The 18545-nt window shown below is 36.0% G+C and overlaps 1 pseudogene; it reads left to right on the forward strand.

Moving 5' to 3' along the window:
• LOC100462522 (ATP-dependent RNA helicase DHX29-like) overlaps nucleotides 1-18035 on the forward strand; it is a 177901-nt pseudogene extending 159866 nt beyond the window's left edge.
• Nucleotides 18036-18545: the final 510 nt, after the last annotated feature.

The following is an 18545-nucleotide window of genomic DNA, read 5'->3' on the forward strand; positions in this document are numbered from 1 at the left end:
AAATAAATCATAAAAAAGAAAAATAATTTTCACAAAGTCTTAACAACTAGTAAGTGATCGAGTCAGAATGCAAACCTGTCTCCAGCATGCATTTAGTAACCTTAGACTAATAAAACACAAAATATGTTAAGTGCTTATAAGCATCTAGTACCACAAAAGAGAATAGAGTTATACATCGAGAGAGGGACAGAAGAAAGAGCTGGCATTTCAGCTGCAGTTTAAGGAGGTAAAATTTCTTCAAGCTGGATTATGAAAAAAGAAAAGTTACTTCAAGAAAATATAACACTCTGAGCAAGGGCAAGTAAAGAGGAAAGGTCTTACTTTTTGTAATAACAAGTTTTCTAGACTGTCTGGAGCATAAGCTTCAGGCAAAGTATTTGAAGGGGATCAGGCCTGGAAAAATTGTTTGCCATCGAATTCTGAACTTCAAATTCCATGCCCAAACTGAGTTACAAAAATAGGAAGACTGCTATGCAAGTATAGCAAGTCCTCAAACATTATACTCAAATATTGATTCCTCATAAAGTTGATTTGATAAAAATCACTTTGCAGTCAAGGCCCCTGTCTGTGAAGAGCTTGTATATTTTCCCCATATATGTGTGAATTTTCTCTGGGTGCTCTGGTTTTCGCTGGTGTGGTTAGTTGGCCTGGCTGAATGAGTGAGTGAGTAAGTGCGTAACCTGAGTGTATGTGGGTATGTCTGTAAGTGTACCCTGCAATGGAATTGCAACCTCTTCAGGGTGGGTTCCAACAGCTTCCTTGATGGGCTCCTGCCACCACAACCCTGAACTGAAATAAGAAGGTAAGTAATTATCTTGTTTTTATGAATCTTTCTTAAATGTAAGTATACCTCGCATTTCTTCAATGTTTAATATTAGAAGTGCTTTGGTCTTCATTTAGTAGTTTTGCAATGTTTTTATGACCAGACATATGCCATAGGAATTAAATTCTTGTTTATATCAATTAGCCTATGGTAAAACTGGTTTTCTTATACATAATTTCACTTAAAGCTGCTGTTTCCAAAAACCTATTGATAATGTTAAATAAGGACTTACCATATACTTGTTTATGTTAGTAATGGCATTTCAAACTGTGGGAAAATGAGCAATTACCTTGTAAAATTGCTGGAAAAGTAATTAATTATATGGGAAAATAATTTATATTTCTATTTTTCATAATTACTAATTTATGTTAAATTTGGATTAAATCACTAGACGTGGTTGGTAGATGGTTTTTCAAGTGTATTGGTAATGTTTTATATTCTAGTTCATATTTCTCCCTCTTTGAGAAGATGATTGTAGTAGATTGAATACTGGTCCCAAAAGATATCCAGGTTGTAATTCCTGGAACCTGTGAAAGTCACTATATATGGTAGATAGGACTTGCATATGTGATTATGTTAAGGATATTGGCATAGGTAGATCATTCTGAATTATCAGGGTGGGTCCTAAATGGAATCACTGTCCTTATAAGAGGAAGGCAGAGGGAGATTTGAAGACTGAAGAGGAAAAATCCATATATGTAACACAGTTTGGGAGCACAAGCCAAGGAATGAAGACAGCTTCCCGAAACTGAAAAAGTCAAGGAAACAGATTCTCTTTTAGACCCTCCAGAGCTAGCTCTATGGTGCTGAAAACCTGATTTCAATGAGGTAAACCTTATAATAAACTTCTGGCATCTAGATCCACAAGAGAATAAATTGGTGGTGTTTTAAGCCAAATAATTCCTGATAATTTGTTATGGCAGTTATAGGAAACCAGTGCAATATTTACAGAGGTCTACATTATATCATTATAAAGTTCCATGTATATGGGATATTTATAAGTAAGTATACATTAATAAAAATAATAAAATATAGATGGCTATGTTTTGCTGATTGAAGAATGAAGAAACCCCAAAGAGATATAAAATTGATCAATGCAACTACTGGATAAGTTTATCTGCACAAAAATTAAGTATTTATATATTTTTAAAAGCAATAAAATTAAATACAAACAAAGCCAAAATTGCAACAAATATTGATACTCTAATAAGTGAGAACATGTGGTATTTGCTTTTCTGTTTCTGCATTATTTTGCTAAAGATAATGGCCTTCAGGTACATCCGCGTTGCTGCAAAGGACATAATCTTATTCTTTTTTTGTAGCCACATAGTATTTTATGGAGTATATATGCCACATTTTCTTCATCCCACCTATATAGGGCCATTTAGGTTAATTCTATATCTTTGCTAATCTGAATAGTGCTGCAATGAACATACACGTGCATGTGTCTTTATGACAGAATGATTTATATTCTCTTGGGTTTATACCCAGTAATGAGATTGCTGGGTCAAATGGTATCTCTGCCTGTTGGTGGGAGTGTAAATTAGTTCAACCATTGTGAAAGACAATGTGGTGATTCCTTAAAACCTAGAGGCAGGCCAGACGCGGTGGCTCACACCTGTAATCCCAGCACTTTGGGAAGCTGAGGAGGGCGGATCACCTGAGGTCGAGAGTTCAAGACCAGTCTGACCAACATGGAGAAACCCCGTCTCTACTAAAAATACAAAATTAGCCAGACTTGGTGGCACATGCCTGTAATCCCAGGTACTCGGGAGGCTGAGGCAGGAGAATCACTTGAACCCAGTAGGCAGAGGTTGCGGTGAGCCAAGATCACGCCATTGCACTCCAGCCTGGGCAATAAGAGTGACTCTGTCCCCCTCACCCCCTCCCCCTCAAAAAAAGAAAAACACCTAGAGGCAGGCCAGGCGAGGTGGCTCACACCTGTAATCCCAGCACTTTGGGAGGCCGAGGTGGGCGGATCACGAGGTCAGGAGATCGAGACCATCCTGGCTAACACTGTGAAACTCCATCTCTACTAAAAATACAAAAACAAAATTAGCAAGGCGTGGTGGCAGGTGCCTGTAGTCCCAGCTATTCGGGAGGCTGGGGCAGGACAATGGCATGAACCTGGGAGGCGGAGCTTGCAGTGAGCTGAGATCCTGCCACTGCACTCCAGCCTGGGCGACAGAGCGAGACTCTGTCTCAAAACCAAAGAAAACAAAACAAAGCAACAACAACAACAAAAACCTAGAGGCAGAAATAAATGTGCCCCAGAGATTCTGGTACTTTCTGTCTTTGTTCAAAGACACATCTTTATTGGTTTCAAAGAACATCTTTATTTCTGCCTTCATTTCTTTATTTACTCAGTAGTCATTCAAGAGCATGATGTTCAGTTTCCATGTAATTGTGTGGTTTTGAGTGAGTTTCTTAATCTTGAGTTCTAATTTTATTGCACTGTGGCCTGAGAGACTGTTTGTTATGATTTCCATGCTTTTACGTTTGCTGAGGAGTGTTTTACTTCCAATGTGGTCAATTTTAGAATAAGTGTGATGTGGTGCTGAGAATAATGTATATTCTGTTGATCTGGGGTAGAGAGTTCTATAGATGTCTATTAGGTCCACTTGGCCCAGAGCTGAGTTCAGGTCCTAGATATCCTTGTTAATTTTCTGTCTCGTTGATCTGTCTAATATTGACAATGGGGTGTTAAAGTCTCCCACCAACAGTGTAAATGTGTTCCTTTTTCTCTGCAACCGCACCAGCATCTGTTGTTTTTTGACTTTCTAAGAACAGCCGTTCTGACTGGCATGAGATGGTACCTAAATTGCTTTGGGCAGTATGGCCATGTTAATGGCATTCATGATTTCTATCCATGAGCATGGAATCATTTTCTATTTGTTTGTGTCATTTTTGATTTTTTAGCAGTGTTTTATAGTTCTCCTTGTAGAGATCTTTCATCTATTTGGTTAATAGTATTTCTAGATTTTTTTTGTGACAATTGTGAATGGAATTGCATTCCTGATTTGACTATCATTGATGTATAGGAATGCTAGTAATTTTCGTAAATTAATTTTGTATCCTGAAACTTTGCTTTAGTTGTTCAGTAACCTGAAGGAGCTTTTGAGCTGAGACTATGGGGTTTTTTAGATACAGGATCACATTGTCTGCAAACAGGGATGGTTTGACTTACTTTTTCTCTATTTGGATGCTGTTTCTTTCTTTCTCTGCCTGATTGCTCTAGCCAGAACTTCCAATAGTATGCTGAATAGGAGTGGTGAGAGAAGGAATCTTTGTGTTGTGCTGGTATTCAAGGGGAATGCTTCCAGCTTTTGCCCATTCAGTATGATGTTGACCGAGGGTTTGTCATAGATGGTCCTTATGATTTGGAGTTATGTTCCTTCAATGCCTTGTTTATTGAGAGTTTTTAATATGAAGGTGTGTTAAATTTTATCAAAAGCCCTTCCAAATCTATGAGGATAATCATGTGATTTTAATCTTCACTTCTGTTTATGTGATAAATCATGTTTATTTTTATTTGAATGTTGAACCAACCTTGCATGCCAGAGAAAAAGCCTGCTTGATCACAGGTGATAAGATTTTTGATAACCTGCTGTATTTGGTTTGCCAATATTGAGGATTTTTGCATTGACTTTTATCAAGGATGATGATTTAAATTTTTATTTTTTTTTTGTTGTGTCTCTGCCAAGTTTTGCCATCAGTATTATGCTGGACTCATAGAATGAGTTAGGGAGGAGTATCACCTCCTCAATTTTTTGGAATAGTTTAAGCAGGTATGGTGTCAATTCTTCTTTGTACATCTGGTAGAATTCAGTTGTGAATTCCTCTGGTCCTGGGCTTTTTTTGATTGGTAGGGTATTTATTACCAGTTCAGTTTCAGAGCTCATTATTGGTCTGTTCAGGGATTCAATTTCTTCCTAGCTCAGTCTTGGCAGGGAATACGTGTCCAGGAATTTTTTCATTTATTCTAGACTTTCTAGTTTATGTGCATGGAGGTGATCATCATATTCTCTGGTGGTTAGTTGTATCCGTTTGGCGAGTGGGAATATCCCCTTTTTCATTTCTAATTGTGTTTACGTGAATCTTCTCTCTTTTCTTCTTTATTAATCTAGCTAGCTGCCTATTTTATTATTTTTAAAATCAATTTATGTATTCATTGATCTTTTTAATTTTGTTTGTGTGTGTGTTTGTCTTAATATCCTTCAGTTCAGCTCTGATTTTGGTTATTTCTTGTCTTTTGCTACCTTTGGGTTGGTTTTATCTTGGTTTTCCAGTTCTTTTAGTTGTGATATTATGTTCTTATATAGAGATCTTTAAAATATTTTCATGTGGGCATTTAGTGCTGTAAATTTCCCCCTTCACACTGCCTTAGCTACATCCCATGATTCTAGTAAGTTGTATATTTGTTCCCATTAATATTAAAGAACTTCTTGATTTCTGCCTTAATTTCATAATTTATCCAAAAATCATTCAGGAGCAGGTTATTCAATTTTCCACGTAATTGTATGGCATTGGCTGAATTTCTTTGTCTTGATTTCTAATTTGTGGTATGCTGTGAGAGATTGGTTGTTATGATTTCAGTTCTTTTGCATTTGCAGAGGAGTGTTTTATATTTGATTATGTGATCAGTTTCAGAGTTTGTGCCATGTGACAATGAGAAGAATGTACATTCTGTTATATTCGGGTGGAGAGTTCTGTAGATGTCTATCAGATCCATTTGATCCAATGCTGAGTTCAGGTCCTAAATATCTTTGTTGATTTTCTGCCTCAATAATTTGTCAATTATTGTCAGTTGGGTGTTAAAGTCTCCCATTATTATTGTGTGGGTGTCTAAGTCTCTTTGAAGGTCTCTAAGAACTTGCTTTATGAATCTGAGAGGTCTTGTGTTGGGTGCATATATATTTCAGATAGCTAGTTCTTCTTGTTGAATTGAACCCTTTATCATTATGTAATGCCATTTTTTGTCTTTTGGTCTTAGTTGCTTTAAAGTCTATTTTGTGAGAAATTAGCATTGCAATCCCTGCTTTTTTTCTGTTTTCCAATTGCGTGGTAGATTTTTCTCCATCTCTTTATTTTGGACCTATAGGTTTCACTGCATGTAAGATGGGTCTCTTGAAGACTGCATACCAATGTGTTTTGTTTTTTTACTCAGCTTGCCACTCTGTGCCTTTTAATTGGAGTATTAACCCATTTACACTCAAGGTTAGTATTGATATGTGTGTATTTGATCCTGTTGTCATGTTGTTAGCTGTTAATTAAGCAGACTTGTTTGTGTGGTTGCTTTATAGTGTCACTGATCTATGCACTTAAGTTTGTTTTTGTAGTGGCTAGTAATGATCTTTCCTTTCCATATTTAATGTTTTATTTGGGAACTCTTGTAAGGGTTGTCTGGTGGTAACAAGTTCCCTTAGCATGTGCTTGTCTGAAAAGGATCTTATTTCTCCTTCGCTTATGAAGATTACTTTGGCCAGACATGAAATTCTGGGTTGGAATTCCTTTTCCTTAAGAATATTGAATATTGGCCCCAGTCTCTTCTGGTTTATAGGATTTCTGCTGAGAAGTCCATTGTTTGTTTGGTGGGCTTCCCTTTGTAGGTGATCTGGCCTTTCTCTCTAGTTGCCTTTAACATTATTTCTTTCATTTCATCCTTGGAGGATCTGATGATTATGTGTCTTGGGATGACCTTCTTGTGAAGTGTCTTACTGGGGTTCTTTGCATTTCCTGAATTCAAATGTTGGCACCTCTAGCTAGGTTGGGGAAGTTCTCATGGATGAAATCCTAAAATATATTTTCCAAGTTGGTTACAATCTCCCAGTCTTTTTCAGGGACACTAATGCGACATTCTGTCTCTTTACATAATCCCATATTTCTCAGAGGTTATATTCATTTACTTCGATTTTTCTTCTCTGTTCTTGCCTGATTGTCTTTTTTGAGAAAATCAATCTTCAAGCTCTAAGATTCTCTCCTATACTTGGTCTATTCTTGGTCTATACTTTTGATCGCATTATAAAATTCTTGTCATATGTTTTTCCATTCTATCAGGTAAGTTACATTCTTTTCTATACTAGCTATGTTGTCAGCTCCTGCACTGTTTTATTGTGATTCATAGCTTCCTTGGATTGGGTTTCAATGTACTCCTGCATCTCAATAATCTTTACTCCTATTTATATTATATATTCTACCATTTCAGCCATCCTAGCCCAGTTTAGAACCCTTCCTGGAGAGGTGGTGCAGTCATTTGGAGGAAAGAATACACTCTGGCTTTTAGAGTTGTCAGGGTCCCTGTGCTGTTTCTTTCTTATCTTTGTAGGCTTACATTCCTTCAATCTTTAAAGTTGCTGACTTTTGGATTTTTTTTTTTAAATTTTATCCTATTCGATAACCTTGAGGGCTTTATTGTAGTATAAGGTGGATTCAGCTGACTGGCTTCATTTCTAGAAGATTTTAGGGGACCAACACTCAGCTCCCAAGTCCTGGACTTCATGGTGAAAACTGATCGTGTCACTTCCTCATGACAGAATCATCCAATGGCTCTTTACAATGGCCACTAAGGCCACGATTTCACAAAAGTGTGATATTATGTACATGATTTTGTCTAAAATTGAAATCCAAAATGGCTGATCAGATTTTCTAATAGTATTATACTGAATGAAAATGTTGACATCTTAAGAAAAGTTAAAGAACTGAGGATATCTAACTGTGAATTTTATATGGGCATTTTAGGCATATTTTTTATAGTCCAATTATAAGGTCATTAAGGTCTCTGAGTTTAACCTTTCAATTTCTTTCTCTTTTTTTGCTGCTAATCCGGAAATCTGATTTTAATGTGATTGAAACCAGTGGCCAGGGGCAGATATTGAAATTTCATCTTGTTTTTGCTCATTGGTATGGGGTATGATTCTCACTTAGAGTGTGAGAGGTCATGGGTTCAAATCCAAGACAAGCCCATTTTCCATAGTCTCAGCCCAAAAGTTCTTTCAGCTGATAAATAACTTCAGCAAAGTTACTGCATACAAAATCAATGTACAAAAATCACTGGCATTTTTATATACTAACAACAACTGAACTGAGAGTCAAATCAAGAAAGGTAATCCCAGTCACAATTGCCACACACACCAAAAAATAAAATGCCTACAAATACAGCCAACCAAGGAGGTAAAAGATCTCTACAATGATAATTTCAAAATGCTGCTCAAAGAAATCAGAGAAGACATAAACAAATGAAAAAGCATCCCATTCTCATGGATAAGAATAGTTAATATTAAAATGACTGTACCAAAGCAATTTATAGATTCAATGAAATTCAGTTTTGATGAGGTATGAAAGTAATTTCACACCTTGTGTCCAGTGAACAACATTAAAATATAAGCATACATGCTGATATCTGGGGGGAATTCATTCTGAAAACACCTTATAGATACAATTATTCTATTTTTCTCTTCTATGTTGTTAAATTTTTATATTCTTTTGTGAGAAAATCATGTCTGGTAAAGAGTCAAACAAAAGAGGCTGAAAGGACCTATAAATATCAGAAAACTTCATATGACTAACTGAACACATACTGACTTTAAGTTGGCATTTTTATTAACAATTAAAGCAATGCCCATGGAATTTTGTCATTTTTACTGGTGTGGATGACACAGAAAATATAAATTACTATAATATTCTCTTAATTGATACCACACATTTAGCTCCAGCTCTATCTAATATAATCTAGATAATACTAAAACTTAACTACAGGTAGCAGGTTTCAAAAGAATTTGAATATATTTTCACATTAATTATCAATTTTAGAAAGACTGTTTAGCTTCTATTTCTACCTCATTGCATTGTATGAGATTAAATATGACAAATTAAATTATAATGTCCAAATTCTAAAGGGGTATCAAAATGTAAAGGTAAATATAATTTTAAAACATAACTCCATGTCCTTCCATAATCATTATTAAAACAATATTAATAGTGTTTATAAATTTAAAGCTGCTTATATTTTAAGTAGTTCTATTGAAGTCTATCTGACATATCATAAAATTTGTCTATTTTACACAATTCAGTGATTCTTATTGACTTTTCTGAGTAGCTCAACCATCAGCATAAATTGGTTTAAGAGCATTTTCATCTCTCCAATTCAATCCCTCATGTCTATTTACAGCTAATCCTCTTCTCACTACCTGTCACAGGAAACTTCTGTCCACTTTCTGTCAATCTATCCTGGTCTTTAATGAACATTTTAAATAAGCAGAATCATATATTATGTAGTCTTTTGTGTTTGGTTATTTTCACTTAATGTAGTATGCTTTAAATTCATAGTATGTCACAGTATTTTTTTCTTTTATTGATGAATAATATTTTACTATGTAGATGTATCACATTCCATCTCTTCAATTATTCTATTTAGATTATTTCTGGGTTTTAGTTGTTATAAATAATGCTTCTATTACCATTCACATGTGTGTACTTATGTAAATATACTTTCATTTCTCTTGATTAAATACTTTCCTAGTCTGTTTTCTATTGCTTATAGCAGAATATCTGAAACTGGATAATTTATAAGAAATAAAATGTATTTCTCAACTCTTGGCCTCATGTGTTCCTCTCACCCTCACCCCACAAAATGCTGGGATTACAGGCATAAGCCACCATGCCTAGCCTTTATTTCTTAACGTTTTGGATAGTGGGATGTCCAAATTTTAGCAGTTGCATCTGGTAAGAGCCTTTTTGCGTTTTGGGATTCTCTGAAGAGTCCTCAGGCTGTGTAGGGCATCAAATGGAAGGGGACTGAACATGCTAGTTGAAGTCTCTCTTCTTATATGCCAGTCTCACTCCCGGATAAGCCATTAACCTTTTAGCTCATTAATCCATTAATGAATTAGTGGATTCACCAGAGTAGAGCCCTCATGACCCAATCAACCCCTGAAGGCCCCACCTCTCAATACTGCCACTTTGGAGATTAAATATCAACATATGTTTTGGAAGGAATAAATATTAAAACCATGGCATATACCTAGTAGTTAAAATACTCAGTTATGAGGTATTTTTATATTTACCTTTTTCAGAAATTGCCAAACTTCTCTTAAAGTGACTGCATCATTTTACATTCCTTCCAGCAAACTATTAGAGTTCCAGTGTCTCCACTTCCTCACCAGCTTTGTTACTGTCCACTTTACTTACTATAGATGTTTTAGTGGGGATTAAATAGTTAAATTGTGGTTTTAATTTTCATTTTCCTAATGACTAAGTCACTTGCATATCATTTTATGTGCTTATTAGCTATCCATACAACTTCTTTGAAGTAATGTCTGCTTATATATTTTGCCTACTTTTTGATTGGATGATCTGCTCTTATTATTGAGCTGTAAGAATTCTTTCAAATTCTGAATATAAGCTATTTATAATATATGTCTTGTGCAAATATTTTTCATACTGTTGACTGTATTTTCATTTTCTTGACAGTTTATTCTGAAGTGAAAGATTTTTTAATGGGTCATGCGTTTGGTTTATTATTTATTTGTATCTTGCCTAATCCAAGGCCTCAAATATATTCTCCTATAGTCTCTTTAAAGTTTTTTTTTTATTATTGTGAATCTTTATGGAGTATTGCACAATGTTTTGATATATGAATGCAGCTGGAATAATTAAATCAGGGTAATTGATATTCCTATTATCTCAAATACTTATTATAAGAATGAGAATATTTAAAATCCACTTTATCAGCAATTTTCAAGTATGTAGTACATTATTATTAACAAGAGTCTTCATGCCATACAACAGATAGTCAGAACACATATGTCTCTTGTCAAAATGAAACTTTATATTCTCTGGTTTACAATTAAGTCTATGACCCAGTTTAAGTTAATTTTTGCACATGGTGTCAGGTGAGGTTTAAGTTCATCTGAATGTGTGTGTTCAACTTCCTCAGCATCATTTGTTGAACAGACTATCCTTCCGCGATGAATTGTCATTATGCTTTTGTCAAAAACTAATTGACTAAAAATATATGAATTCATCTTTGGATACTTATTGTTTTCATTGATTATTGAATTTATTTTTCTACTAATACCACACTATCTTAAACCATAGCTATATAATAATTTTTAAAATCAGAAAATGAAAATGTTTCAAACACGTTTTTTCCTTTCAATGTGTGTATCTAGGTGTTTTAATTTTCATATAGACTTTAGGATCTACATTGCAGTTTCTGCAAAATAGCCTGCTAGAATATTGATAGAGATTGCATTGAATCACTAGCTAAATTTGAGGATATTCACTACCATAACAATACAGACCCTTCTACTCCATGAGCATGAAATATCTCTACTTTCATTAAAATCTTTAATTTATCTTAGCAATATTTTGCAAATTTTTTTATAGGTCCTTCACTTTGTTAAATTTATTTCTATGTTTTTAATTAGTTTTTATGCTCTTTTGCATGCAACTTTATTCTTAATTTCACTTTCCAGTTGTTTATTTCTCATACATATAAAGCAAATTAATGTTATGCATTGATTTTTGTATCTTGATCATTTGTTGTTCTTATTTTTTTGGTCCTTTTATGTGTGTCTGTGTGTGTGTGTGTGTGTGTGTGTGTGTGTGTGTGTAGGAGTATTTCTTTAAATTTTCAACATACAGAATCATGTCTTCTATGACTGTAGGAAGTTTCACTTCTTTCATTCAAATATTTTATTTATCTTCTTAGTAGCTTTTTATTTGTTTTTCTTATTGCAATTGGTAGACCCTCCAGTACTATGCGGAATAGAAAAAGCAAGGAAAAAACTTCCAGCCTTATTACAACAAAGGAGGAAAGCATTTATTCCTTTACCATTAACCACTGTGTTTGTTGTAGGAGTTTTATATATGAACTTTATTAGGCTGGGACATTTTCCTTCAATTCCAAATTTGGTAAGAATTTTTATCATGAATGGATGTTAGATTTTCTCAAATTATTTATCTGTGCCCAGTAAATTTTCAATTTGGTTACACTACTTTTCAGCTCCAGACTTTCTATCTTGTTCTTTTTTATTATTCTCTCTCTTTAGATATTCTTTACTTGGTGAGATTTCCTCCTAATACTATCAATTAATTATTTAGAAACAATTTTCTTTAGTTCTTTGAATGTATTTGTAATTGAAAATTTAGAATATGCCTAGTAAATCCAACATTTTAGCCCCCTCCAAGACTCTTCCCATTTACTGCATTTTCCCTATGTACCAGCTGTATTTTCCTATTTACTTGTTTTTTAAACTATTTTTTTAAAACTGCACATTTTAGATAATTTAATGTGGCAACTTTATAAATCAGACTGTACTGCCTCCAGAGCTTGTTGCTCTTTGTTTTTTTGTTACTTTCTGTTGCTAATTCTGTAAAATCTATATTACTATGGTATGTAGCCACTGACGTCACTACTCAGATATACTAGAGGTAGGATAACCATTTAACAGAGATTTCCCTACATGTATTGATCGAGTTAGTTTTCCACTTTGCACTGAGAAGCTCTGTATGTTGTGGCATGTCTTTAAAGCTCTAGGAAACTACAATTCAGCCTTCACCTTGGTTTCGCCTAATGTCTTTGTTTCCTGCTTGCGCTAGGCCTCAAGACCAGTCAGAAGAGAGTAATGTCTTCTCATGTCCTTCATGAGCATGCACACAGCACTGAACGTGTATTCAGCCTTCTAGGTCCTCAAGAAGATATCAGAGGTTTTCAAAGCCCTCTATAAAAATGTTATTCTTAGATGTTTCTTTCAAAGTTCTGGCTGGAGTTTTATTTTTATTTTATTTAAAAAAATTTTTTGAGATGGAGTTCTGCTCTTGTCTCCCAGGCTGGAGTGCAATGGTGTGATCTCAGCTCACTACAACCTCTGCCTCCTGGGTTCAACTGATTCTCCTGCCTCAGCCTCCTGAGTAGCAGGGATTACAGGCGTGAACCACCATGCCCAGCTAATTTTTGTATTTTTTGTGAAAACGGGGTTTCATCATGTTGGCCAGGCTGGCCTCGAACTCCTGACCTCAGGTATCTGCCAGCCTCGGCCTCCCAAAATGCTGGGATTACAGGTGTGAGCCACCACACGCAGCTTTGGCTGGAGTTTTAATTTATCAGCTGGTATCAAAGTTTTTTTTCTTCCATTTTTTATTGTAGGTTCAGTGGGTACATATGCAGATTTGTTATATGAGTAAATTGTGTTTCCTTGGGGTTTGGTGTACATACAATTTTGTTACCCAGGTAACAAATATGAGCAGATTACCGAATATGGAGTTTTACAATACTCACCCTCCTCTCACCTTTAAGTAGACCTCGTGACTCTTTTTCCCCTCTTTCTGTCCAGTTATATTCAATGTTTAGCTCTCATTTATAATTGAGAATATGAGGTATTTGGTTTTCTGTTCCTGTGTTAATTTGTTTGGGATAATGGCCTCCACGTGCACCCATGATGCTGCAAAGGACAGGATCTTGTTCTTTTTTATAAATGCATACTATTCCATGGTGTATATATACCACATTTTCTTTATCCAGTTCATCATTGTTGATCATCTAGGCTGATTTCATGTCTTCATTATTGTGAATAGTGCTGAGATGGAAATATGCATGCACGTCTTTATGGCAGAGTGATTTACATTCATTTGGGTGGGATGGGACACACTGGGACCCAGTAATGGGATGACTATGACAAATGGTAGTTATGTTTTAAGTTTTTTGATAAATCTCCAAATTTCTTTATTTCTTCCCACATTATCTGAATTATTTTACATTCCCACCAGCAGTAAACATTCCCATTTTCTCTTTTCTCCACCACCTCTCCAACATCTGTATTTTTTTTTCTTTCTTTCTTTCTTTTTTTTTTTTAAGAGATGAGTCTCACTTTATCTCCCATACTGATATTCTGGCACAATCACAGCTTACTGCAATCTCAAACTCCTGGACTCAAGTGATCCTCCTGACTCAGACCCCCAAAGTGCTGGAAATATAGGTATATAGGCTTCAGCCCATGTACCTGGCATTTAAAAAAATCTTTAATATTAGCCATACTTACTGGTATGAGATGATACCTCATTGTGGCTTTTATTTGGATTTATCTCCTAATTAGTAATGTTGAGCATTTTTTGTGCTTCGTGGCCATGTGCAAGTCTTCTTTTGAGAATAGTCTATTTATATCCTTTGCCCATTTTTTAATAAGGTTGTTCATGTTTTGCACATTGATTTGTTTCTTGTAGATTCTGGATATTAGACCGTTGTCAGATCATAGTTTGCAAATAATTTCTCTTCTTATGTATGTTGTTTACTCTGTTGATAGTTTCTTTTGCTATGCAACAGCTCTTTAGTCTTATTTCTTTTGCTATGCAAAAGCTCTTTAGTCTAATTAGGTCTCACGTGCCGATTTTTGTTTTTATTGCAATTGCTTTTGAAGTCTTTGTCATGAAATCTTTGCCAACACTTATAGCCAGGATGCTATTTCCTTGGGTTTTTGTTAAGGTTTTCATAGTTGTATGTCTTATATTCAAATCTTAAATACACTTGGAGTTAACATTTTACATGGTGAGTGTAAGGGTTCCAGTTTCAATCTTCTGAATATGGCTGGCCGGTTATTCCAGCATGATTTATTAATATAGGGAGTTCTTTCTCCATTGCTTGTTATTTTTTACTGTGTCAGAAAACAGATGACTGTAGGTGTAACACATTATTTCTGGTCCTCTAACCTGTTTCATTTGTCAATATGTCTGTGTTTATAGCAGTACCATGTGTTTTGGTTATGGTAGCCTTGTGGTATAGTTTGAATTAGAGTAGTGTAATGGCTCTGGGTTTGTTCTTTTTGCTTATGATTGCTTTGGCTATTAGGCTCTTTTGGTGTTCCATATGCTTTAGAATCATTTTCTCTAATTCTTTGAAAAATAATGTTGGTAGTTTGATAGGAATAGCATTGAATCTGTAAGTTGCTTTGAGCAGTATGGCTATTTCAACAATATTGTGGATTTCTATCCATGAGCATGGAATGTTTTCCTATTTGTTTGTATCATCTTTGATTTCTTTGTTTTGCAATTCTCATTGAAGAGATCTTTCACTTCCTGGTTAGTTGTCTTTCTAGATATATTATTTATTTGTGGCTATTGTGAAAGAGATTGTGTTCTTGATTTGGATCTCATCTTGGACATTTTAGATATGTAGAAATGCTATTGATTTTTGTACATTGACTTTGTATCCTGAAACTTTATTGAAGTTGTTTATCAGTTCTAGAAAACTTTGAACAGAGACTATGGGATTTTCTAGCTATAGAATCATGTCATATGCAAAGAGAGATAGTTTGACTTTCTGTCCTCATATTTGGATGCTTTTTAATTTTTTTCCCTTGCTTAATTGCTCTGGGTAGGACTTCCAGTACTATGTTGAATAGAAATGATGACAGTAGGCATGCTTACGTTGTTCTGGTTCTCAGGGAGAATGAATCCAGTTTTTGCTGCTTCATTATGATGTTGGCTGTGGTTTTGTCATAAATGGCTCTTATTAATTTGAGGTAGATTCCTTTGATGCCTAATTTGTTGAGGATTTTTAACACGAAGGTATATTGACTTTTATCGAAAGCCTTTTCTGAGTCTATTGAAATGATCATGTGGTTTCTGAGGGTTTTTTGTTGTAGTTGTTGTTGTTTGTTCTGCTTATGTGTTGAATCACATTTATTGATTTCCACTGTTTTCCCATATCTTTAACCAACTTTGCATCCCAGGAATAAAACCTACTTGAATGTGGTGCATTAGCTTTTTGATGTGCTGCTGAAGTCAATTTGTTAGTATTTTGTTGAGGATTTTTGCATCTATGTTCACCAAGGATATTGACCTGAAGTTTTGTTTGTGTTGTTTCTCTACACCTGAATGATACTGGCTTCATAGAATGAGTTAGGAAGGAGTCCTCCTTCATTGATTTTTGGGGAAGATTTTCAGTAGGATTTGTATCAGCAATTGTTTATATGTCTGGTAGAATTCAACTGTGAATCTGTATGGTTCAGGTTTTTTTCTCCTTAATATGTTTTTTATTACCTCTTCATTTTTGGAAGTCATTATTGTTCGTTCAGGTATTCAATTTCGTTATAGTTCAGTCTTGAGAGGCTGTATTTTTTCCAGGAATCTATCCTTTACTTGTAGGTTTTCTGGATTGTGTGCGTAAATGATGTTCACAAAAGTCTTTAAGGATTTACTTTTTTATTTTTGTGTGATTAGTATAAAAGTTACCTTTGTTATTTCTGATGTGTTTATTTGATTTGCCTCTCTCTTTTTCTTCGTTAGTCTCCTAGTGATCTTTCAGTCTTACTTATTCTTTCTTTCTTTCTTTTTTTTTTTTTTTGAGACTGAGTCTTGCTCTGTTGCCCAGGCTGGAGTGCAATGACATGTTCTCTGCTCACTGCAACCTCTGCCTCCTGGGTTCAAGCGATTCTTCTGCCTCAGCCTCCTGAGCAGCTGGGATTACAGGTGTGACAAACCACGCCTTGCTAATTTTTGTATTTTTTAGTAGATATGAGTTTTCTCCATGTTGGTCATGCTGGTCTTGAACTCCTAACCTCATGATCTGCCCGCCTCGGCCTCCCAAAGTGCTGGGATTACAGGCCTGAGCTACCGTGCCCGGCCTATTCTTTCAAATAATAAACTTTTGGTTTTATTGATGTTTCATGTAGATTTTCCCATCAATTTCATTAAATTCAGCTCTGATTTTGGTTACTTCTTTTGCTAGCTTTGGGCTTGGTTTACTCTTATTTTTCTAGTTTCTCTGTGTGTGATGTTAAGTTGTTAATTTGAGATTTCTAACTTTTTGATATAGGCATTTAGTGCTATAAGCTTTCCTCCTAACAATTTTTTACCTGTATCCCAGAGATTATGGTATGTTGTATGTTTGTTTTCATTAATTTCAAAGAATTTGTTGATTTGTGCCTTAAATTCATTGTTTACTCAAAAGCCATTCAGGAACAGGTTGTTTAATTTCTGTTTAATTGCATGGTTTTGAGAGATCGTATTGCCACTGACTTCTATTTTTATTGCACTATGATCTGGGTTGTTCTGATTTTGGGTTTTTTATTTGTTTGTTTGTTTTAGAATTGCTTTATAGACCAGTGTGTGGTGAATCTTAAAGTATGTGCCATGCACAGATGAAATAAATATATATTCCATTGATGTTGGTTGGAATATTCTGTAGATTTCTGTTAGGTCCCTTTGGCCAAGTGTCAAAGTTTAGGTCTCAAATATCTTTGTTAATTTTCTGCTTTGATGGTTAGTCTAACATTGTCAGTGGGGTGTTGAAGTCTGTCACTACTCTCACTATCATTGTGTGGTTCTTTCTTAAAATGGCTATTTCATCTTTCATCTCTTGTATTGTTTTATTGAATTCCTTAGATTCCTTGGATTGGCTTTTAATTTTCCTCTTAATCTCAATGATCTTCATTGCCATCCAGATTCTGAATTCTATGTCTGTCCTTTTGGCCATTTCAGTCTGGTTAAGAACAATTGCTGGGGAGACTATGGTTTGGAGGTAAGAAGGCACTGTGGTTTTTAGAGATGCTAGAGGTTTTGCATTGGTCCTTTCTCATCTGTGTGCCCTGATATTTCTTTAATATTTGATGTTACTGTCCTTTGAATAAGTCTTTTTGCTTTTGCATTCTTTGATGCCCTGAGGGTTTCACTGTGGTATAAGTTGGGTTTCCTTGATGGCTTTATGTCTGGATGGAGCCTGGGCTCAGCTGAGCACTCCTGGGCTGTGTGCTCTAACTCTAGGAGCTGGAACCCATGCCTATGGCTTTTTCTCTTGCCCCTTCGTGTTAAACATCTGCTGTGCCTAAAGGTTCAAGGTGTTCCCAGTCCACTGGTGACAAGCTCTGATCAGATGGGCCTACAAATTCACTTGGTGGAGCAGCAGCATGATGGAGAGATTTCCTCACATGCTTGTACATCAGCAGGGGGCAGTGGTGGTGACAGCTCATGTGCTCACACTACCAAAGTAGCATGGAGAGGGCTGCAGGCACACGTGTGCCAGTGGAGGCTCCTGTGCAGAATGTCTTCAACTGTTAGGTGGTGTCTGCTGGTAAAGAGGTATGGTAGTGGACTCTGGCAAGTGCTTCCTCTGGGCAGCCGAAACTGTGCTACAAGCAGCCAGGCAGGAACCCTTGGAGAGGCCAGCAGACATGGGGAACTCTCAGATCAGATTGGCCCCACCCCACAGGCAAGATAGCCCTGCTCTGACCAAGTCTGGCATCCAACAAATGCTAAAGCCACCTAGAGGAGCATGGCAATCTTGAAGAATAGGTGCCCATGGCCATGCTCCACTGCAGTCGTTCCCTGGCCAGGCTCTGTTGGCTCTGTTCAAGCTGGAGCTCTGTCTCTGTCAATTCTCTGGGCAGTTCTCCCTGCCCACTCAAGTGTTCATATGGGTCATGGACTCTCCTGCAGCTAAGATTCTGAAGGTCCATGGCAAGAGTGAGCCACTCCACACCTCTTTCACTTACCACATCCCCAGAAACTGCTCAGGGTCCGGAACAAGCCCTCATGGTTGGCAACCATATGCAGGGCTCCCAGCTTCTTCCCCTTTGAATCTGGGCTCTGCATCCCTTTGATGACTCTCAATGCCTTTGTTCCAAAGATCTGTTTGGATTATGCCAGTATTCTTGGTGGTCTTGTCTCTTAGTAGTAGAAGTGTTTCCTGACCATATCTAGTTGATCATCTTACACCATTGTATTTAAA

This window comes from Pongo abelii, chromosome 1 (genome assembly GCF_028885655.2).
Source record: "Pongo abelii isolate AG06213 chromosome 1, NHGRI_mPonAbe1-v2.0_pri, whole genome shotgun sequence".
In the NCBI taxonomy this organism is placed as follows: domain Eukaryota; kingdom Metazoa; phylum Chordata; class Mammalia; order Primates; family Hominidae; genus Pongo; species Pongo abelii.